Raw genomic sequence first — 23,289 nt, 5'->3', positions numbered from 1 at the left:
GGGCCACGACAAATGCCCTGTGCCCTGGGGCTGCCGTAAGCCCTTATTGTGAGGCACTGATGAAGCTCACAGCCCTGGAATCCCGGCCACCGGTCACCCTGCGGCTACCAGGTCCGGAGGGCAGCACGACGAGGGAGGGGTCTCCCCACCAAAGCGGGGCCAACCTTGCCACTTCTGATCTCTGGGCTGCCAGCAGCTGAGGGAAGAGGCGCCGCCCCTGAGGACCAGAGGACGGTGACCCTCCCCCCCTCTGCCCCTTTGGAGACGTGGCAGTGGAGCTGCTGGAAGCATTCCCCTCAGGGCTGCATGGCTCAGTGGTTAGCGCCGGGACCAGAAGGCAGGCCCCTGGTTCCCTGAGTGAGAGAAGTTACTCAGCATCTCCAAGCCTCAGTCTCCCTCTTAAAATCGAGTGAGGCCCCCTTGCCAGTGAGTTACCCCTCTGGAGCGCTCGCAGTGGGCCTGGCACACAGGTGCTCAGTGATGGGCTGTTGGTATCTCAGCACGGGCCGGGGCCGGGGGGGATGCAGAGAAGGGAGAACCGGAGTCTGATATGGACACCACTTGCTTCCGTCTTCACAGGAGAGCCTCTCCACGCGACCACACCTGGTGCCAGCAGAGCCCGAGGGGTGCCACCCAGGGCCAGTCCCCCAGCCTCTCCAAGTCAGGGGCCTCTCTCGAATCAGCTCAGATAATAAGCAGTCATGTTCACAGGGGCCTCAGGATGATGAACAGGGGACACCCAGAGAAGCCCCGGTTCCTGGGCCGACTCTCCCGAGGTGGGCCAGGCTGAGAAACTGCAGGGGCCGCTGTGAGGACAGTGTAGATGAAGAATGGCTCACCCTATGCCTTCCAGGGAGAGAGAGTGATCAATGGCATTTGTCAGGGCTCAAAGAATCACCCCGCACGTGGCCAGCTGGGCGCCCTGGCAGGTGGGCTCTGCTATCACTGCTGTCTTGACCAGAGCATCCCTGTGACATGTGCAGGGGCCAGGGGCTTTCCGCAGGGGCCTCCTTGCTATCCCCTGCCCCGTGATGACCTCACACACATAGGAACCTGCACGCCCCACCCTCCCGCTGGACACAAGTGTGGGTCCTCCATCCCCAGCTCCTGACACCCAGGCTGGGGCCCAGAGTACAGAGCGCCCGGGGAGGATGCCAGGACAGCCCGCAGCCCGTTGTCCTAACCCTTTTCCTCTGCAGGGAGAGAGGAGGGAGGAAGGGACAGTTTAGGGAGAAAACAAACTTCAGACTCATTATCCCCCGGTCCCCCTGTCTGCTCTCAGCACAATTAAAGGTCTCTAATCCGGAGTGAAAAGCAGGCACAGGTCTCCTCTTGTGCCCGGCTTCGCTGAATCAGGGGCCTGGGCCCCGGTTCCTGTTTTCAAAACAAATATTCAATTAAACTTTCCTAGAGGTTGCAGTAATTGAGTCCCAAAGCGGGGAGGTTCCCACACAGACAGTGAGACCCAGGAGGTGCAGACAGAGAGCCGCAGGCAGATTTGCCGTAACAGTCAAGAAACTCTTTTCTAGAACTCTGTGCCCACGTAGTCTGGTTTCCTCTGAACGGGCCTGGGAGAGGAAATGGATCTTCAAAAACAGGCCGTGGACCTGCCTGGACCCGCCTGGACTCGGGGACTTCCAGCAGGTCCCGCCTCAGCCACCTTCTCCAGCCAGCCGCTCTCGCCACCCACCTCCCGGCCCCCAAGGCCAACTCCGTGTTTATTTATTTTTTTGGCTGTGTTGGGTCTTCGTTGCTGTGCACGGGCTTTATCTAGTTGCTGCAAGCAGGGGCTACTCTTCATTGAGGTGCGTGGGCTTCTCACTGCAGTGGCTTCTCTTGTTGTGGAGCATGGACTCTAGGCACATGGGCTCAGTAGTTGTGGCACGTGGGCTTCAGTAGTTGTGGCTCGCGGTCTCCAGAGTGCAGGCTCAGTAGTGGTGGTCCACGGGCTTAGTTGGTCTGCAGCATGTGGGATCTTCCCGGACCAGGGATTGAACCCGTGTTCCCTACGTTGGCAGGTGGATTCTTAACCACTGTGCCAGCAGGGAAGTCCCCTCCTCTCCATGTTTAAATCAAAACAGTCCAACTCCATCATGAAATCTTTTAAGACGCCATCTACCTATGACATGAACTGCTACTAGCAACCATCACTCCTTTTCCTGCAGCCGCTTATCCGAAGTACCTTCAAAAGCAGAAGTGTTCTCCTATTTCTATGAAAACACTCTGAGGTCCAGAGAGAAGAAAAATCTGGTCCAAGGTCGTCCTGCAATTTAGGGCCTGAGCCTGACCAGTGCCCAGGGCTCCCGGTGCCTTCCTGGTTGTTTCCACCCGGTTAGCTCCAATCAAGGCCGGAACACGGGGATGTCTGGGATCCAGGCCCAGCCCCATGGCTGACCTGCTATAACAAAAAGGAGAGAAACCTCCCTCCTCAGACGACTTCCAGGAATCAGTTTCCTCCATCAGAAACTTTCCCCTGCAAATTCTGAGGACATCTAAAGACACCAGGAGTCAAGAAGTAAGACCTGGCACAAGGCAATTTTTGGAACATGGGGAGGGGGTGGAGGTTAGTCGTCCTTCGTTTTTTTCTTTCTTTTTAATTTTTGATTCCACCTTAAAAAGTCAAGTTACAAGCCAGTGGTGCTGGGTGGAGGGGTGAGAGGCCAGAAAAGACTAAAGAAGGAGGCCAGCTGGCCCTCCTAATTACAAACCCTAAAGCCCTCTTGACAGATCTGCCTGACAGTGTGGGATTGACTGCCCTCAGCCCAGCAGAGGCTGCACCTGGACGTCTCTGCTCATGACCTCTGGTCGAAGGACAAAAGTGACTGGAAAAGGAAGAGGGGAGGGGAGGGGCCAGGAGCCCCCTTATCAGAGTGGAAGAGAGGCAGACTCCCGGACAGATGGCTGGACCTGGAGGGGGGTCAGCCCTCTGGGATGGGGCCACAGAAGGAATGGGGGGACCTGGGTGCCAGAGCCTCCACTTGAGGAAAGGGGACTGTAGGTAGATCTCACCTAAGCTCTTCCTGGTCTGATGGCTGTCTGGGACCTCTCCAAACTTAATCTCTCAGACCTTCCTCGAAATGCTGGGTCAGTATCTCTTGATCCAACAACCTCAAGTTTCAGAAGGACTTGAGGGCTATAGCTCTGCCCAAAGATGCTCACCCATCTTAACCAGAGCAGGCCCAAGGCCTTGTCCAGGCGGTAGAGGCTGCCTGGCCAGAGTCAGGAGTCAATGCATGAAGTCTGCAGGGAGAGAGGGTGGGCAGATGGGAGACGCTCCCCGTGGCAGGGAGCCCAGGAGGCGAGCGCTGAGCCAGGAGCTTCTACGGGAGTCTGGCTTGGGGACTTACAAGTTTCTTGTTCCCATTAAAAAGGACTCTAGGCCTCAAGTGCTCTGGAGAGGATCGTTACGTGCAGCCAAGACCTCAGGGGGGAGGGAAGCTGGCTTTCTCGAGAGGTACCACCCTCTCCCCTCTGAGGGCAGATTCAGGGCTCCCCATCTCCCTCATCCCAGGCTGGGGCTCAGAACTTCTCTATGATTTAGGACAAAGGACGTGCAGAAGAGAGGAAAAGGGCCATGTCTCCTTGGCCCTTTAAGTTCCTGAAAAGTGGCAGTGAAGGTCAGATGTGCTGAGATTCTCAGGCCGTCTGACCCGGGATGGGAAACATCATTATTTGTAACTTTGCTGTCTTCCCAGGATCGCTTTTCTCAGTGATTCCAGAAGTATCTCCTCTGTGACTGAAATTGTGCTGGCGATTCTCCTCCCTCTGCAAATCCCCTCTCCGTTTCCTACGCTAGGGTTTGGGTACCACGTAAAGCTTTGGTGTAGATTCCACATAAATCCTGATTTGGGCGTCGCATTGTCAGACAGAAGACACTGGACTCTACGGTGTCCAGCCCAGGCCATGCATGGATGCACACCAACCGCCACTGCTCTGCTTCCCATTGATCTTGTATTTGTTGAAGTCTCGTGGCTGTTAATCCTGCTTCAGGACAGTCCCAGGGTGACTAGGGCTCGAAGAGAAGAGGTGATAGCGCGACCCCGATGATGAGTTTCATGGGAAAACGAGCTATGTTAGTGGAGGGGAAAGAGCAAACCTAGGAGGCTCTAGACCAAAAGTGAGAAAAGAATGCTTCTGGGATCAATTTACACGAGCAGAGAGAGGAGCAAGAAAGAGGGAAATGGCAACAGTGGGGGTGAGCAGATTAATAGGCTCCCAGCCGGGTTGCTGTTAGATAAGGTGCAAATCCAGCAGGAGACAAGAGCTATTGCAGGAGACTGTTTTCGGTGGAATAAAAATGCCCTGGAGATGTTTGAAATCCGTCCTGTAATCAACAGGTATCACCAACTGCAAGATATCTGCAGGGATTTTTTTTCCTCTGGGACAGAGGAAAAGAATTGCAGGAAGAGGTAAACAGATCCCCATACTTGATTTGCACATGGGGCCTCCACATCTTTGCGGATGCAAGTCCCTCTGCCTGGAATGCTCTTGCTTCCCTTTTGTACCTGTTCTTTGCTCCCACTCTGCACTAAGCTAGGTAGTCCTTCCCAATGCTCATAGAGTTATTGTGAGAGTTAAGTGAGTAAATTCATGTAAAATCCTTAGAAAACCTGGACCGTAACACTCAAAGATGAGTGCCCTTCACATACCTGTACGTGGGCCCCGTGGGTTGGTAGTCAAATGCTTTTCCATCACATCCACCTGATTGTAAACTCTTGACAAGCAGGACCCATTTGTTGGATGCTTTTGTATCCTAAGAACCTGGGATATGGGATAATTTAGTGTCTGGTGTATGCTAGGCAATCACTAAATGTTGAATGAGTATATAAATGAAGAAAAGAATGCCTATGCATTTTTCAGATGTACTGTGAGCAAAACATGCGCCTGCCACCAGAGGTGGTCATATCCCCTTGGATATGTGTGCCTTCACCCATCACCCACTGGTTTAGGCACTCAGCCAACAGCCTGTGGTCCGCTCTCTTAGGGAGAGAGTTCATTTTGCTTTTCTCCAAGGCAGCCAGCATCAACAGCCATGTGGAGATGGAAAACAGACCAGGACCAATGAAAGTGGCTCCTCCTCCGGCTGAGGTTCCAAAGGTTTTAATTCCACTAATGAGACCCAGAGAGGAGTAATCAGGGAGTGTCTAAAATTAGCTGTTTTAATTTGAGGGAGAGAGTAAGGGACTCACTCAGAAGGGGGCACAGTCTCTGGTGGAGAGAGTGGGATCCCAGGGAACTCCAGAAAAACCAGAGCAACCTCTGGTGCTCCAGGACCCAAGAGAATGCCCAGGATGGACTCAGGATCCCCGTGACTCAATGCATGGCCACCCATTTGAACAATCCACTGGTCAATTGTCCCAGAATCCATTGTGTTTCAAGTAAGTGGCCATGGCTCCAACTGGAAGATATTAGCTGGAGTTTGGTGATGGCAGACCCTTCTCCTACCCAGCTTACCCCTTTCTAACTTCATTATTTTGGTTCCCACTTCCCACCACTGAAAGTTAGGCATACGGTACGTGCCTCACTGTCTTTGTCAAACTTCCTGACCGTTCTGGTGCAGAGAGATCCCTACCTCCTCCGAACTCTTAGGAGAAACGTACAGTCTTTACCATTCATTTATTAATCTATCAAACATTAATTGAGCACCCAGTGTAAGCTAGATACTGAGCTAGGGAGGAAGGGTTCACATAAACAGGAAGGGTTCGCACAAAGAGGAAGAGGCTGTTCTGCCTTATGGAACTCAGCCTGCTGGGCAAACAAAATGGAAACAAACAGCCGTGCTATCACAGGACAACTGCTATGTGGAACTAACGTGTGTACCAGGAACAAGGCGAGCACAGGCAGAGAACAACCCAGGTCTAAGTGAATCAGGAAGATTTCATTTGCCACTAAGCCTATATTGCCTGGTGTTACAAGTGTTCTTTTTTATTTCCTGACTCGCCAGATATGAGTAAGTCAAAGCCAAAGAATGTGTCTTCTAATTCTTTATAATCAGGTCTGCACAGAACCTTTCACATAGTAAGAGTCCAATAAATGTTTTTCATTGGTGATTGCCTAAGAATGTGGGAATCTTTCATTACAGAAAATGGTGGCTATTTCCATTCCTTTGAGAATCTACAAAAAATAAGTTGAAACTGTAAAGGAAAAGAATTAGGATGAGAGCTCCTGTCAAAGAATGGATGACCCAGTGAAGTGGTAGGACCTCCTTTAAAATGCTTCAAATACAGGAAAGTTTCTCTTGTGTCCAGGACAGTTGAGATCTGGCACCCCAAAGGACAGCAGAACGGATAAGATGAACTGCCAAGGGCCCATTGGTGCCAAGGATTCTCTTGTGTTCATAGGCCCCCAACAGAAGGTCAAAGGCCAAGTCCTGTGAGAAGGAGAACTTAGAAATTAGAGGAGCGGAACCAAAATGAAAATCCAAATCCTTTGTTTGGCTTCCACAGCCCTTCTCAGCTGGTCCCAGCCTGTCTCTCCATCACATCCTGGTCATTCTCCCAGACACAGCTACATCGCTGCCACTTTGAACTTCCCAGTGTTTCCCAGACTCGACGGGTCCTTTACAACCCTGTGCCCTCTTACGTGCTTAGGACACCCTCTTCCTTCTTCGCCTGAGAACAGCTACGACCCTTCCAGAACCTCTCAGATGTCACCTCCGTAGTGAAGTGTTCCCTGACGTTCCCGGCAGAATTAGTCCCTCAGTTCACTCAGCAGCTCTAGCATTTTATTGATATTTCTCTCTCTGTTGTGACACTTGCCATGTCATATTAAAAACAAATTCATTAGGCTGTTTGGGTTCCAAGGACAAAAGTGATCTGATTTCAAAGCCTGGACAACCTTCAGGGCACAGCTGCGCTCACTCCTCAGACAGAAGCCCTGGTGCTAACGGGAGCCTCAGCGCAGCAGTCACCTCCTAAAATCCAATGTCTCCGGACCCTTCTCTGGCGAGTCTCTATTTCCATCACTTACCTTCCCCCCTTCATCCTCAATACCTCCCTGACCTCCCGCCAGGCAACACTCCAAGTCCTATAAACTGAAGCCCACGGTCCTTCTCCGGTCTGTCCACTTCTCCTTTGCCTTTACTGCCACCGCCTTAGCCCCAGTGGTTCTCAACCCTGAATGCCTCAACCCTGAGGCACCTGGAGAGCTTTCCCAACCTTCCAGTGCTTTTCCTCTGCTCTTAGGTTAGAGGTCACGCTTTTGCCTTGGCACCAAGGCCCTCAGGCCCGGCCCTCCCCAGCTTCTCCAGCCTCCCCCTTGGGCCCCTCTCCTGCGCTCTCCACCCTGGCCTTTCTGTTTCTTACATGTGACATGCCCTTCCCTGCTGGGGCCCTTCTCAGGGGTGGTTTCCTCCACCTGGAGAGTTCTTTTCCTTTCTCCCTGCCTAGGTAACACCGCCTCTTCCCCTAGAGGGAGCAGAGGTTAAGAACAGGAGCTCTCAAGAAAGACGGCTGAGATCCCGAGATCCCAGTCCCAGCTCCAGGACTGCATCCCCTGCATAGGTAACCTCGGTCATGGCTCCTGTCCTCTCAGCCACGATTTCTTCATCACAGCATTGCTGCTCAGGGCTACAGGTGCAGAAGCTGACTGCAGGCAGGGGAGTCACCTACCGGAGAACAGCACGGTAACTTATTTAGATGTCTGTCTTCCTACTTTCCCCTAATACTGATGGAAGAGGCTCTTGATTTGTTTACCTGGCACTTGTCACTATGCCTGACACTAAGTATTCAATGTGCATTTTTTGGAATGAGAATGAGTCCTGTCTGCATTCCTAAAACATCCCCCTGCCTGGAGCTGCCTCGGTTCTTCAGGTGTTTGGGGTCCTGGATCATCTCCAGCTTTGCCCAAACTGGGCAATTTACAGCTAAAGAATCGTGACTTCCTTTCTCTCTCTCCCCCATAAAAGAGCAGAAAGTGAGTTGGACATCAAAGGCCTCTTTAAAACCAACATGTTGATGACTTAGGAGTAAATGAATGAGAAACATACATCTTAAGTTTCCTTTATGATACACGAGGGCTCTTCCTGGACCTGCTTCCCATTGCTGCCAAGCTCATGATGAGGGTAGAAGTTGCCCAATTCTCACATCATCAAACAGATGGCTCCCCATATTTGGAAAATGTTTCCAAGGCCGAGGAAGGAACTTGCCAGCTCCCCAAAAGAGTTCTGTGCCTGGTGGTGCTTTTGATTGGCTTCTACATCTGACCCTAGTCGAAAGCAACTCCGTACCCAGTAGCCCCAAGGCCGGGGCAGTAGGGGATGCCCTCTGGAGCTAGCAGTGGGGCGCAGCAGAGGGAGCGTGGGACCCAGCAAAGATGGGAGGCCCAGAAGCCAGTCCATATAACTGCACTGAGCTTCAGTCTTCTCAATTGCAAGAGGGAGATAGTGATCTTTATTCGATCCAGGACAGAGTTGTGAGGAGAAATGAGATGACATACAGTGTAATGTCTGTCACACAGCAGTCAACACTAATTGACTAAAAACTAATACAAGTGTAAGGGCGCCAGGAGTCCTAACATTCTATGTTAAGTACATAATCATTCGCTGGCTTCTTTTGTTCCCTTTCGTTGGGGAATTGGCGCTGCTCCAGCGGGATGCAAGGAAGACCCATGAGGCTTGGCCTCATTTTGGTGCTGTGATCAGAAAAGGGCCACATGCAGGTGCAGAGTCCAGGTGGTAACTCTCAAGGTGCTGTATTCTCAGCACAGGGACAGCCCCATTTCCCCAAGGCCCAGTCTCACTTTCAGAGTCATTGGTGGATGGCTGTGATATGAATGCCATTTTTAAAAGCTTCCCAACACCGACTTGGTCTGGCAGACCAAAAATATCTCAGAGTCACAGCCGGACCAAGCCGGCAGGCTTGAGACAGAAAGCATCAATATCCTACAGCAGAAGGAACGCGCAGCTGCGTTCCCTGGGCAGGGCCATGCTCAGGCAGAGGCTGACCTGAGCTCTGCGGGCCCTCCCTTTCCTGTTAACATTAGTTGATGGTGAAAACCAGTTCAAGCGAGCATCAAGCAAAGCCCAAGCAAGGGCGTGCGGGAGAGGCGGGGTGAGGGCTGGGGGAGATGGCAGAGGACGATGAGCGCCTGGGGCCAGGGCCGCATAGGAGAGACTTGGCAGCCGCCTCCCTCCTTCTGCCTCCACCTACTGTTTTCAAAATCTATTCACTGATTTTCCAAGAAGATCCTGCTCTGGGCCAGGCTAGGAGCCGGGTCAGAGTAGAGAACAGGACAGGTAAAGTTCCTACTTTCATGGAACTCATCGTCTAGCAGAAACCAGACAAAGAGTGAGTTACTCCAAGGGTGCCGAGCATTTAGGAGATGCGCAAGGTGCTCCAGGAACTTATACCAACTGCACTAAATGGTCTGGGGAGTCAGGGGAGAATTTCTAGAAAGAGTGATATTTAAGCTATCGATAGGAGTTTGCTAGGCAAAGGGACTGGGGGGAGGAGGGGGCCGGGGGGGTGAGGAGCGTTAACAGGTGTCCAGGTAAAGGGACTGCATGTACAAAGGCCATGGTCAATATTTTTGGCTTTGAGTGATTTTTTTCGGTCCCATTTTGCCTCCCTGCATTTACAGATTTGTAGATGGATCTGGCCATCTGTGTAGATATCTGAGTTCTTTTCCATGGAGTTCCTGGGTGCCTTGCAAATGGGTATGTGTGGCACGAAATAGATGATTTCATCTCCCTTCGCATTCTAGTGTATTGGAATTTTCACTCTGACGCGGGTAGCTCCCTGCTTATGTGCTTTTCCATGTTTATTGCCGCGGCAGTATTGTCCCTGAGTCTTTCCTCCCCATCATTTTAGTGGATGATTTGGATGAAAATATTGGGATCATATGCTGTGGTAGTTACAAGAATGGGCTAGAGGCAGATAGATGGGTTCACACTCCTGATCCACAATTTTAAGTCTTGTAACCTTGGGAAATCCTGTTTCTTTATCTATAAAATGAAGCCAATAAAAGTATCTACTTCATAGGTTGTTGTGAGGAGGATAAAATAAAATCCACGTAAAGTGATTAGGCTCCTACTGGCACGTGCTGAGTACACAGTACGTACTGGCAATTTTGGAGAGAGAGTCAGAGACAAGTGGGAGTCTGAGAGCAAAATGAAAACTTCTTGGTCAAAAAACTCCAGATCTCAGTAGGCTGGATGTATAGCACAAGTCAGGCAAGATAAAATTTAATAGGAACAAATGCAAGGTCCTGCACTTAGATCTCAATCTCTCTCTCTCTCAAACACACACACACACACACACACACACACACACACACACACACACACATTTATAAGGGTGAGACAGGGAAGCCAGCAGAATGAATTTGGGAAGAAAAACTTCTGGATTCTGGTAGTTACAGGCACAACAGGAGGCTGAGTTCTCCGAAGCTGCTAAAAACCTCAGGTCGCCTTCTAGAAAAGCAGTATCTACACTTGGCAACATGACAACGCAGCTCAGCTTTGTGGGTCATACCGCCCTGGAGAACTGCTGTGGGTTCTGGGGGGCTGCATTTTAAGAGAGATTCACTCAAAGGAGACAGAAGCCAGGACGAGGCAAGCACTGGAAATCATAGCATGTGAGGAATGTTTATCTGGCATTTTTAGCCAGAGAAGAAAGGCCCCTGAAATGCTATGTTTCATTTACCTCTCGAATAATTATGGAATACCTCTTAACTCTCAGGTAATGTGCTGTGTTACCATGGCAATCAAAGTCTCCATCTTCAAGGTGATACAGTGGGGCTCAGCCCAGGTCCCCTCTTCAAGGTCAACAGACCTATCCCCCAGCTACAGGGGATGCCGGCGGGCAGGTGGCTCACACCCTGACCCTCACTGCGAGCTGCCTGGCCCAAGGTCAACTTCCTCCCAGTGGGTGGCCTGCTGGGGAAAGTAAGGCCTGGCATCCTTGTCACCTCTGGGCATCCCAGCTCCAGGGGCCTGGTGGGACCAGATGAGGGGATCGGCTTCTCCCTCCCTCATCCCATCATTCTCATTTGCTTATGGGGATGTCTCCCCATCAGAGTCTGGGTGGTGGGCGGATGCAGACAGGCAGGCAGGCAGGCATCTGCAACAGTTGAAAGGGGGGCAGCACAGGCACCATGGGTGTATGGACCCAGGAGGGTACCTCATGAGACTTGGGGGACCAAAGAGGCTCCCAGATGATGTCATCTGAAATGAGAGCCAACATGGGCATGGCTGGGGCGGGAGAAAATGATTTTTAGCCTCCAGCTAGTCTTAAATGAAAGAGGAAAGACCCAGGCTCTTTACTATGAGCCCAAGGCTGGGCGGACGCCTTGGAGGAGTGGCCCTGCTCTGCCTCTGCTCCTCCAGCCTCTCAGATCTCGGCCCAGAGCCCAACGGACAGGGCCCCTTGCTTTCAATTGCTGGCTCCACCAGCCCACCAGAGTGCCCTGGGTCAGGGGGAAGGGGCTCTACTCTGGGGGATTCCGTTTTTCTGCCCCAAACCCCATCCCATCTTAAGTGAGGTTGAGCTCAGAGATGAAAAGTCATTCCCTTACAGGAAATGAAGAGATGTTGCCAGGACTGCCCAGCCGAGAAAATATGAACAAGATGCCTCACACTGCTGCCGAACTCCCAACTCTTACCACCTCCAAGGAGGGCAGGGAGAGAGGCCACGTCCCAGGCACTCCCATATTTGTTCTCAGCCGGCTTCACCCTGTGTGTGGAAAGTCCCTGGCTGTGGTCGCATCTATATAAAATGTCCTGGCTCCCATGGCTATGAATTGCTCCCATTCAAGGGGAAGAGAGAAGGGAGTAATACGGAGAGGCACTGGCTTCTGGATCAGCCTTGCAACCAACTGGCTGTGTGACCCTGGGTGAGACTGTTCACCTTTCTGGGCCTTGGTTTCTTTATCTATGCAATGAGATGGTTGGGCTTCTAGAGTTCAAAGGTTACTTCCATCTAATTCTAATTTCTGAGAAGGAAATGGAAAAGCTTACCAACATAACCAGAATCTCAGAGCCCAACAGCTGAAATCTCCAATCCTCTCCTTCAATTTCTACTCCTCTGCTTCCTGAGAAAGTGGAAGACCCAGAGAAATTAGTGAGATGTCTCTTCAAAACCATTCTGCTCTTTCCCCAAGGCTTCCAGGTCAAGGTGAAGACTGATGAAAGCCTTAGACGGAAAAGGTGTTTTCCTTGCAGGTTTGGATGCCAGCTTGGGCCATCTCTCACCTGGCTTCTCTTGCCCAGACACCTCCCTCTACACTCCCAGGACCACAAGTCCTCTTCAAAGGCCCAACATTGCCCCCACACTTTGTGCCAGATGGACTGTCCTGAAATTTAGGTAACAGGTGGGGTTTGGCACTTCTTCATCTGCCCCAGTCTTAACTTCAGGAATGACCGGATCAAATGAGTCAGCAAGCGTGTACTGAGTAACTACTAACTGCAAATCTACATGCCAGAGACACGGGGCTAGCAAAGAATATGAATCGGTCCCTACTGTGAGTATGGGCATAGGGAATCTCGGGATGTGAATTCTCTCTTGCCATTTACTGTATCCTCATTGACAATTGTCAATTCCTAGGCATTATCCCCTATGCTGGGGCTGTCCAGGTGGCCACATTTTCTAGGATGGCTGGGTAGCTCAGCCAGGACAAGGCTCCCAGACAGGGGTTCCCAGGCCAAGATGTATACTTCTGCAGGTGCTAACTGACAGCCAGTACAGATGGTAGCATCTGGGAGCATGCCCCCTTGTCTGGGAAGAACATCCTTTTTGATAGAGTAACACAGGTATCAGGAAAAACTAACACGAGAGGTGTGCTAGTTATCCATTGCTGTGTAACTACTACAACCTTGGTGGTTAAAGCAACATACATTTATTATCTCATGGTTTCAGTGGGTCAAAAATCTAGGCACAGCTTGGTTGGGTCCTCTGGTTCAGGGTTTCCCACAAAGCTGCGATCAATTTGTTGGCCAGGGTTGAGGTCTCAGCTGAACCTCAACTAGGGAAGGATTCACTTCCAAGAAAGACTGTTAGCAGGATTCCATTCCTTGTGGGATGCTGGTTTGAAGCAGCCCTCAGTTCCTTGCCAAGTGGGCCTCCCCAGAGTGGCCACTTGCTTCTGTGTAAGCCAAGAAGGCAATGGAGAGAGTCTGCTAGCAAGAGGGGAGTCACCACCTTATGTAACACAAACAAGGAGGTGCCATCCCATCACCTTTGCTGCATCTGTTTGTTAGAAGTTAGTTCACAAGTCCTGTGCACACTCAAGGGGAGGGGACTACACAGGGTGGGGATGACGGGAGACAGAGATCATTGGGAATCATCTTCCCGTCTTCACGCCACAAGAGAGGAGGCAGAAAGAGCCCACCACCCACTGAGCCTTTGGCAGAATCAGCCCAGGCAAAGAAATGTGGGGACAAGACCCGCTTACACCAAAAGATGTGTGTGCCAGAGGTGAGAGGCAGAGGATGAAATGACACCACACTGAACACCTGGATGCTGGAGAGACTTAGCGCATGTCGGAAGAGATGTGACCAGAGGCAGGTATGTGGTGAGTGATGGTGCACTAGCCGTGTGCTTTCCCGATTCCATTTATATGAAATGTCCAGATAGGCCAATCTTAGAGACAGAACACAGATTAGTGGTTGCCTAGGGCTGGGGAGAAAAGGGAGATTGGGATTGATGAATACAGGGTGTCGGGGTGCTGAAAATGTTCTAAAATTAATTGTATTGGTTGCACGATTCTGTGAGTATACTAAAAACCCTTGGATTGGACACTTTGAACGGGTGAATTTCATGGTATTGTGAAGTCTCAGTAAGGCTGTTGGGGGAAGCTCATCATTTCCTAGGATAGAGATTCTTAGGGTCCATGAATCCCCTGGAACTGCAAAATAGTACGTGGGAGCGCATTTCTGCGTTTTCTAAGAAGGCCGGCAGCTTTCGAAAGATTCTGCAGAGGGTCCAGGCGACAAAAAGGAATCGCTGGCTTCAGGCTGACTGGAGGGTGGGAAAGCGTGTGCTGCGAAGCCCCTTTACACCTCCTCCCGCGATCCGCTGTCCCGCAGTGGTGGGAGAGGAGTGGTTCCACCCAGCCCCCCGCAAACCCCCCCACCCGGGGCGATTACGCTACCGAGTCTGTTTACTTACTGCTCCACTGCGGCGTGGAGTAGGGTTGGTCGCAGCGCCCCACAGAGCAGCGCTCTCACCACAGCCTGGCGCCCGGGCTCAGAGCCCCGCCCAGCGCCTGCCTCCCTGTCCCCCGTCCCGCTGGCCTGCGAGGCTCCCCGGGAGGACTCTACTCCACATCCCGCTGCTGCCACTCGCTCTACCATTAACTAGGAGCCGGGAGTCCAGGGCCCCCGACTCTGATGCTGGGGTGACCCATAAGTAGGGTGACCACAGTCCTGTTTGCCTGCAGACAGTCTTGGTTTAAGCCTGTGTCCGGGGGTGATTGTTGAGTGTCACGTTTGTCCTTAAAAGTATCCTGGTTTGTAAGGCATTTAATTGGCCCTTTGCCTAAAGGGGGAGTGTCTGTGGGGAGGACTCCAGCATCCCAAGGCTGTGCCCGCCAGCAGAATCGTTGGGACAGCCTTCCTGGCTCCGTGTGTGAAGATCTTAGCGTGTGGGACTTTGCCACCGCTCTGGCCCCAAGGCCTCACCTCCTCCCATGTCATCTGTCCTCATCCCCAGGCCTCTCCCTACAGATCTTTGAAGGCAGTGGTGACTTTCCCCTGGAGCCCCTGCAGCCAGCAGCCTTCCTTCTCCTCCCCAGGCGGAAAAATCCCAAATCCTCACATTTCATTTCTACCCTGCCCCATCTCCCCATCTTCTCTGCTTTTTACCATCCCAGACCACATCCTTTCTACTTTATACAGCTAGTGCCTATATAAAGTAGGAGGTGCTCCAGAAATGATGCTTTTTGAAAAGTAATATTTGAATGAATAAAGCACTGGCAAAATTATGCTAAAGCTGCCGGTGCATCGCCCAGGGCGTGGGCACTGCAGAGCCCGGCCTCTAGGTGTGGGCAGCCCTGGATGATACCCTCTCCGGAAGAGTGGCACTGAGGGCGGTGGATCCCACCGAAACCTGCCCTCGGGGATGCAGGCAGGAGGGCGACAGACCAGAGGGAAGGGGCGCTTTCTGCTGTCCCCATAGCTATGACACACACAGGACCCTCCCCAGAGCCTATCATTTTCAGCCAAACCCACTTCTGCTGCTCAAAAGAAAAAGGAGACAACTCTTGTTTTATGAAGGGGCATCCAATGTAGAAGGGGCCGCCTTACACTTTGTATCAAGGGTCCTTTCTATTTTTTTTTTTTCTTTTTTACAGTATTTACTACCCCTTTGACGAGGATTTATTAAGCACGTCCTACGAACCAGGCCTTGCTCGGCTCTGGGATGTAATCACGAGCTAGATAATTGTCTCTGCCTCATGGGGCCGTATTCAGTCATGGAGTCCAAAGCTGGCCCCAGGACTATGTTTAGAATGCAATAAGACCATGATTTCTTGGTTCCTACACACTGGATAACTCAATTAATGGCAACCTTTACATAGGTCCATAAAGGCAATGGCATAAGTATCTACTTAACAACAGAAATTTTGGAGTCAGGTGGAAACATTTTCAAATGTCAGTCCTGTGTCCTCTTGGGCAAGTTATTTAATCTCCATCCCATTTTTGAAATAGAGATAATGCCTTCTACCCTGCAGGATTATGTGAAGGGCACAGCGGGGTAATGGCTGTAAAACATGAAGCACAGTATCTGATGTGTGGGGACATCCATAGATGGAGCCAACGAGTATCCCTGAGAACCGGAATTTCCTAGCCCGGTGAGAGGATGATTCTGGCCAGTCAACGTTGCTGTGTGTTCGAAGACAGTGCTTACTAAATTGGTTGTTGTTTTTTTTCCACAGGGGCTCACCTTATTTATTTATTTTTTATTTATTTATTTTTTGCGTACGCGGGCCTCTCACTGTTGTGGCCTCTCCCATTGCAGAGCACAGGCTCCAGACGTGCAGGCTCCGTGGCCATGGCTCACGGGCCCAGCTGCTCCGCGGCATGTGGGATCTTCCCGGACCGGGGCACGAACCCGTGTCCCCTGCATCGGCAGGCGGACTCTCAACCATTGCACCACCAGGGAAGCCCTTATTTATTTTTAAAATATCTTTATTGGAGTATAATTGCTTTACAATGGTGTGTTAGTTTCTGCTTTATAACAAAGTGAATCAGCTATACATATACATATATGTCCATATCTCCTCCCTCTTGCGTCTCCCTCCCACCCTCCCTATCCCACTCCTCTAGGTGGTCACAAAGCACCGAGCTGATCTCCCTGTGCTATACAGCTGCTTCCCACTAGCTATCTATTTTACATTTGGTAGTGTACATAAGTCCATGCCACTCTCTCACTTCATCCCAGCTTACCCTTCCCCCTTCCCGTGTCCTCAAGTCCATTCTCTACGTCTGCGTCTTTATTCCTGTCCTGCCCCTAGGTTCTTCAGAACCATATTTTCTTTTTTTAGATTCCATATATATGTGTTAGCATACGGTGTTTGTTTTTCTCTTTCTGACTTACTTCACTCTGTATGACAGGCTCTAGGTCCATCCACCTCACTACAAATAACTCAATTTCATTTCTTTTTATGGCTGAGAAATTATTCCATTGTATATATGTGCCACATCTTCTTTATCCATTCATCTGTCGATGGACACTTAGGTTGCTTCCATGTGCTGCCTATAAACTTGGTTGTTTTTAAGAATCACCATTGGAGCTTTTTAAAAATACAGGTTCCCAAGCCCCACCTCAAACCTCCTGAACCAGAAACTCCAGGGATGGGACCTGGGAGTTTGTATTTTTAGAAGTCTCCAGGTTTGCAGTCTATGCCTCTGAAATCCAGCCCCCGCTTCTATTTCCCAGAGCTCCTCTTAGGGAGGCGGGAGGCGCAGGGGCTCCAGTGAACCCTAGCCTGAGCCCCAGTCCCAGCCCTCCTTCTCCCTACCCGGGGCTGAGCATCCCCAGGCTGCGGTGGGTCCCTGGTAAGGGAGCTGCTCACTCGTAAAGCTCCCGATGAAAGGCAAGATGGACAGGAGAGGTCAGAGTTCACACAAGCTGCGCCGCCTTCTGTTTCATTTACAAGTGGCAGTCACCTCATTAACCCCAGGCGCCTCCACCCACCCTTCTCACCCACAGCCACACACACACACACACACACACACACACACGCCCACACCTGCCCCTCCTCCCTTCAGCCCTGGCCGGGTGGCAACACAAACACTTGCTGGAGAACAGAGGTCCAGAGGCAGACAGGTGACCTCCCGGAGGTGCCACCCACATCCCGTTTGGCAAGTCCAGCCCCTAAACTAGCCCAATGCCCGGGGTAGAGAATGAGCTCAAAAAAAATGTTTGTTAGACTCGGGTATTTATAGATGCAGGGAACCATGGGTTGAAGGCTAGCACAGACTGAACTTTGCAGTCAGCGCTGATGCCTTCAGGCGGGGTCCTAGGAGGTGGTGGCCGTGGAGAAAGGGGGTCACCCTGGCAATGGGGCTGACTGTTCGCCTCTCTGATCCGCAGTTCCCTCCTGCGGGCTCCCTCCATCCACAGTTCCTGGGATGATTAAATCAGGTAGATGGTATGAAAGATCCTAGTTTAGCAACTGGCCCATTGTAGATTTTCAGTAAACTCTCCCTCCCCTGAGCCGCAGGCGGGCTGTGTCTGAAGGGGACGCACATCACACAGAGGGGCCTATGTGATGGGGCAGGGGCGTCAGGCTGCGTAGAAGGACCCAGAGTCTGGCGGAGGGTTGGGCGGTGGTCTCGGAGATGGGGACGTTTATACTGACATCGGAAAGAGGGGCTTCAGCCGGCCTGGTGGCGGAGGGGAGTGCAATGGGGGTGAGAGAGAAGCTTCCACGCACACAGACGCCCCCTCCTCCCCTTCCCCCCTCCTCCCCTTCCCCCCTCCTCCCCTTCCCCCCTCCCCCCCTCCCCCCCCCCCCCCCCCCCCCCTCCCCCCCCTCCCCCCTCCTCCCCCTTCACAGCAGAGAGGGGACACTCTGTATGTGGGACCTGGGGACTCAGTGTAGGTTTGGTGACAGCCTTCAGGTGGTGGAGGCTCAGCATTTCCACCCAGGAGGGAATTAGGGGAGGCAGCCCCTCTGGAAGAGAGGGCAAGGGGGCTGGTCTGGAAACGTTAGCCGGGCAGGCACCTTAGTACTTCGATTGTTTGCTGAGGGAGCTAAAGCCCGCCGCCCACTACCCCCCAGCCACAGAGCTGGCTTCCCAATGCCTGGAGGAGAGCCCGGTTGTCTCCTGGTCTCCGTGAGGGGGTCCTGGGGACAAGTGAGGCTGCTGGGCCTGCCCTGCACCACCCCTGCTGTACGGGGGGCTGCAGAGAGGATGTGGCTGTAGCTGCCACCAGAGGAGAGCAGGGACTTCACACAAAGAAAGCCAATCAAGACAGAGAAATTGGGGGTGGTTTGGGCAGAGAGAGAGGAGGGGAGATTCAGGTCTAAATAGGAAGGAAAAGGCACTAGATAGGGAACAGCAGAGGGGTGGACTTAAACAACAGCTGTGAGAGAAAGAGAGAGAGAGAGAGAGAGAGAGAGAGAGAGAGAGAGAGGCAGATTCAGAGAGACAGAGACGGGGCACGGGGCAAGACAGAGAGACAGAGGCAGAGTGAGAGAGGATGAAAGGGATGGAGAGACCACAGCAGAGACAACGGCAGAGGCAGTGAGACAGGTGATGGGCAGCCCCTCACATTTCAGAGCTTGACTCTGCTATGAGAATTCTTGGCCTCAGTCCCGGGTCAGGACCCAGGAGTGTGCCTGTCAGTGGATGCCTTCCTCTCCCATCTTTCTGATGGGAACCCTAGAGGCCTCTGCAAGCCTCCCCATCATCTCTGTGAGGTTCCAGCTGCAGCCAGAGACTCCAGGGTACAGCCAGCTGGGTGGGGCTGTCTGTGGGGCATCAGGAACAGAGCCCCTGGAGAGGGCAAGAAAGACCCTAAGAACCACCAGTCAAACTGACCCTCCCAGGCTCCTTCCAGGCCCACGTGGCACATAGCAGGGCTGAGTGTGGACCTCAGACCCAAGAAGAGCCAAGGACAGGGCATCTCTGGGGGTTTTGAGACTGAGAGGTGGCCTGTCTCCGGCTGCTGAGGCCATGACAGTAAAACAGGCAGCTCAGGAAACTGTACTTAAGTCACCGGAGCCTAAGTGCACGGCTCAGGCCTCCCGGTCCCCATAGGTCAGACCCAAGACTGCCCACGACTGCCCACCGCCCTGGGCTTCCCGGCCTCACCCTCAGACTCCCTTACCTGCAGGTCACCAGGCCCTTGCTCCACTCCCCAGCCATGCCTCTTCCTGCCCCAGCTCTGTGCTCCAGCTACACCAAACCCCCTGCAGACCCACCTGTAATCCCTGCTGCTATCTCCTGGGAGACGCCCTTCCCCTCCCTCCACCTGGAGCTCCAACCCTCCAGGCTGCACCTGCACTGCCTGGGGCCTCATAACTCCCTGTGTGTATCTGAAACATGCTCTGCAGGATGGGGCTGCAACTTCACACGCATCACCACTGCCCAGCACAGAGCCTGGGCCCAGTGGGGTTAGTGAACAGACACGGCACAGTCAGGTCAGAAGCCTCAGCTCACCAGTTACTCCTGATCGGTTCTCACTGCATTTTTTTTTTTTGCGGTACGCGGGCCTCTCACTGTTGTGGCCTCTCCCATTGCGGAGCACAGGCTCCGGACGCGCAGGCTCAGCGGCCATGGCTCACGGGCCCAGCCGCTCCGTGGCATGTGGGATCTTCCCGGACCGGGGCACGAACCCACGTCCCCTGCATCGGCAGGCGGACTCTCAACCACTGCGCCACCAGAGAAGCCCTGCACTGCATTTTTGTCTTTCCAACTAGACTGCCAGCCCCTTGGGTGCAGGAACTGTACCTCCTGCTCCTATGCTTCTGTCCAGGTTCAGCTCTGTTGACGGCAAGAGGAGTTGGAGCCTTGCTGTGACTCAGGGGACCCGCCTGGATTCTCTGAGGCCTTCCCAGGACCCTGAGTTCCCAGGCACCAGGAAGGTTCCAGGTCTCCCTGGGGCTTTACCCCTTTGCAGGGGCTGCAAGGTCAGAGATGCCTTCTCCCACTCCTGCCACCCCAGACCCTGGCCTGGAGCCCACAGGTTGATTTTAGGGCTGGCCAGAAGGAGGGGTGGACGAGACAGCTAGTGATGGGGCACTGTTCTTTGGACAATATGAGACAGAGCGGGTAGAACGCAGTCCTGGGCAAGTTTCCTGCTGAGACAGCGGCCATGCACTGCTAATAAGCCAGCGTATTGGAGAGAAGCTGTCGGCCGCTGTCACCCACCCCGCCCGCTGCTGCAGTCACCTGGCCTCTTGGTTTGGGGATGAGCTGGGCTGGGGCTCAGGGCCTAGAACCTTAGTGCCCAGATCGTCCTCACCAGGCAGAAACGCAAGCCCAGTAAGGTCCCTGTTCGTGTAGGGTTGTTGGACCATAGGGCCCAGGAAGACTTGGGGACCATGACAAGGCCCATCCCCAGGCGGTTTATGCTCCTCTCTGGTGGAGGCCCAGCTCCCACAGAGGCTCAGCTTCCTCCCAGGACAGGCCCACGTGGGGATCTGTGGGTCATCCGGGTATCCTACCCACGAGGACATCCCCCACTGGTTCACACGCTTCTCAGCTTCAGCCTCCGGCACTTGGCAGGCTGATTGGCATCGCCCAGCACAGAGCTGAGAGGAGAGGCCAGGAGGGCAGGCACTGGACCAAGGCCAAGACAGTCACTGTCACCTGCTTCACCTTGAAGCTCGTGCCCACCCTCATCCCCTGCAGGACGAGCTCTCCAGAGAAGCTGAGAGCCTGGCCTTGAGCAGGTGTTGAAGCAGGGAGGGGGATGGAGGGCAGAGGACACTGCGTGCAGAGTCCAGATGTGGGGAGGCAGGTCAGGGACAGAGCCCCCTGGCAGGAAGCTCTCCATGGTCAGCGCTGGTGAGGTGCGCCCAAAGGTTGCTGTGTCCCCATCTGCACCGCCCCCTTCGGGCCCTGGACCCTGCTCTCCCGGTCCTGTCTTTCCCAGGTGTTCTGAGATGCCTGGCTTTGTCAGCAGTTGCTGGGACAGGACACCAGCCCTGACAGCTCTTGTCACGGCCTCTCAGGGCTCATTCATGCTGGGGAGGCGAGGAGAGCTAATTCCCTGACCCAGACTTAGGGCTGTGTGCCGGAGAGGGTGCAGGGCTGCCGACAACCCCCGCCCCTCCCCCAAAAGGTGGGCATGGGAGACAAAGCCGCCAGTGTCCCCCACGCCCCAGGGCTCCCCTCTGCTCTCCTCCCTGCTCTGCCTCCCCTTCCGTCTCCCTGCACCAGACAGCACCACTGGTGGCATATAAATTGCCCAGGGATGAGTGATGCTGGGCGCTGAGTGAACCTGCTTGGAGCATGGGAAGGAAAGAAACCTTTTGATACAGTAACCTCTCCCCTCCCCCTCCGATTCTGGGACAGGGAAAGGATTTGAGGCCAGATCTTGGCGGTTCCCTTATCCCCGGTATCTTGGGCTTCTGGCCTGCAAATCAGGAACCCAGGAGTCCTGGCCACATATCAGCACCTTCAAACCACCCCACACGTCTCAAGGAATCCAAGGCTCTTCGGGGGCTGCCCGTGATGCCGTGCTGTCCCTTGAATCTGCTCATTTCCCGGCAGCGGGGCTTGGCTGGGAGTGGCTGCCATGTCCTCCACTCCCAAGGTCTCCAGCTTCATCTCTGGTGAACCATCCAGTTTGGGGAGCACCTGTGTTCCCACCCTGTTCTCGGGGTGATCTTCTGAGCTACGGTGGGGGGTTCCTCACATTCCCTCCTGAGGCTCTAACTGTTCAGTCATTGCCTGGCAACCCCCAGGTCCAGCTTGGGACTCCAGTCTTTCTCTTTTTTTATTTTTTTTTTTGACCACGCCACGCGGCATGTGGGATCTCAGTTCCCTGACCAGGGGTCAAACCCATGCCCCCAGCATCGGAAGCATGGAGTCCTAACCACTGGACCGCCAGGGAAGCCCCCAGTCTTTCTCAAGGTAGGGAGGACCCAACTCCTTTTCCTTTCCTGCTTCTCCCCCAAACTGTAGTAAAGGTAGCGTATTTAGGGCTGTTCTTCATCCTGTGAGGACTCCAGAAAATCATGCTAATGGCCCAAAGAGCCTAACCAGAGACCCGCCTCCTTTCTGGAAAAGCTGGTGAAAATCTAAGACTGCGTCTGAAATCGGGCCCACGATAGCACGGTGGATAAGAACGTGTGTGCAATTCTCAGCCCCCTCACTTCCAAGCTACCAGCCACTGGGCAATTTGCCTAACTCGATTTCCTGGTCTCTAAAACACCTACTATGTGGCAGTGCTATGAGGCTTTAATGAGATCACATAGATAAAACACACAGCACGGCCCACACAGTAAGTACTCAGCATAAGCTACTCGCTGTTGCTCTGATTCTCCTGTGATCACTCACTGTCTGGGATAGTGGGAACGTGCCTCCCAGCCCAGGTGCTGGGCAGAATGCTAAGGACACCATGTCCCCAGGCCCTTCTGGGAGGCTCAACAGGCAAGCCTCCGAAGTTGGATCCAAATATTGAGTGATGACACTGTCCTTCTCTGAAATGCTAAAGGTTCTTAGGCAGAAACCCTGTGGGTTCCAGGCAAGGGGCTGAGGGCATTGTTTCTTCTTCCAAATGAGTGGTCTCAGAACAATCAGACTCAAGGTCCTGCAACTAGAAGTGATCTCAGAGACTGACTTTGCTAGAGACTGGGATCATAGACTTTGCCCCATCCTACCCATTTTACAGGTGAGGACACTGAGGCCTGAGAGATTGTGACCCAGCTAGCCACCAGCAGAATAAAAATAAGATGCAGCTGAATCATCCTCCATTACGAGATGCTCTTTCCTCTCTTCTCAGGGCTGCTGTCCTTTAAATAAGCTAACACAGGCAAGACGCTCCGTGTGGGCAACAGGTGTTGGATGTTACAGGTACTGTCAGTTAGGTTCCGGGAACTCCAAGTAGGAGGGAAGAAGGGAAGGGTTGGCCTTCCGTGTGACCACAGGCCCTCTGTCTGCTTGCTTTCCCTCTTTGGCTTTTCTTCTCTAGGCCAGAGAAGTAGGGGGACAGGAGAAAATCTGGTTTCTAACGCCAGGGAAGAAAAAAAAGACAGGGAAACTTCTGGAAAATTCTGTAACTTTAGACAGGAAAAAGGCCAGACTCCCCGGCTGCTGACAGCCTTTCAGGCCTGGCTGTAAGAGGTATGTGTGTGTGTGTGTGTGTGTGTGTGTGTGTGTGTGTGTGTGTGTGT

The sequence above is a fragment of the Monodon monoceros genome, unplaced genomic scaffold, assembly GCF_005190385.1.
Source record: "Monodon monoceros isolate NGI ecotype Baffin Bay Population unplaced genomic scaffold, NGI_Narwhal_1 Super_Scaffold_7, whole genome shotgun sequence".
Taxonomy (NCBI): Eukaryota; Metazoa; Chordata; class Mammalia; order Artiodactyla; family Monodontidae; genus Monodon; species Monodon monoceros.
Note: the sequence above shows the minus strand (reverse complement) of the source record.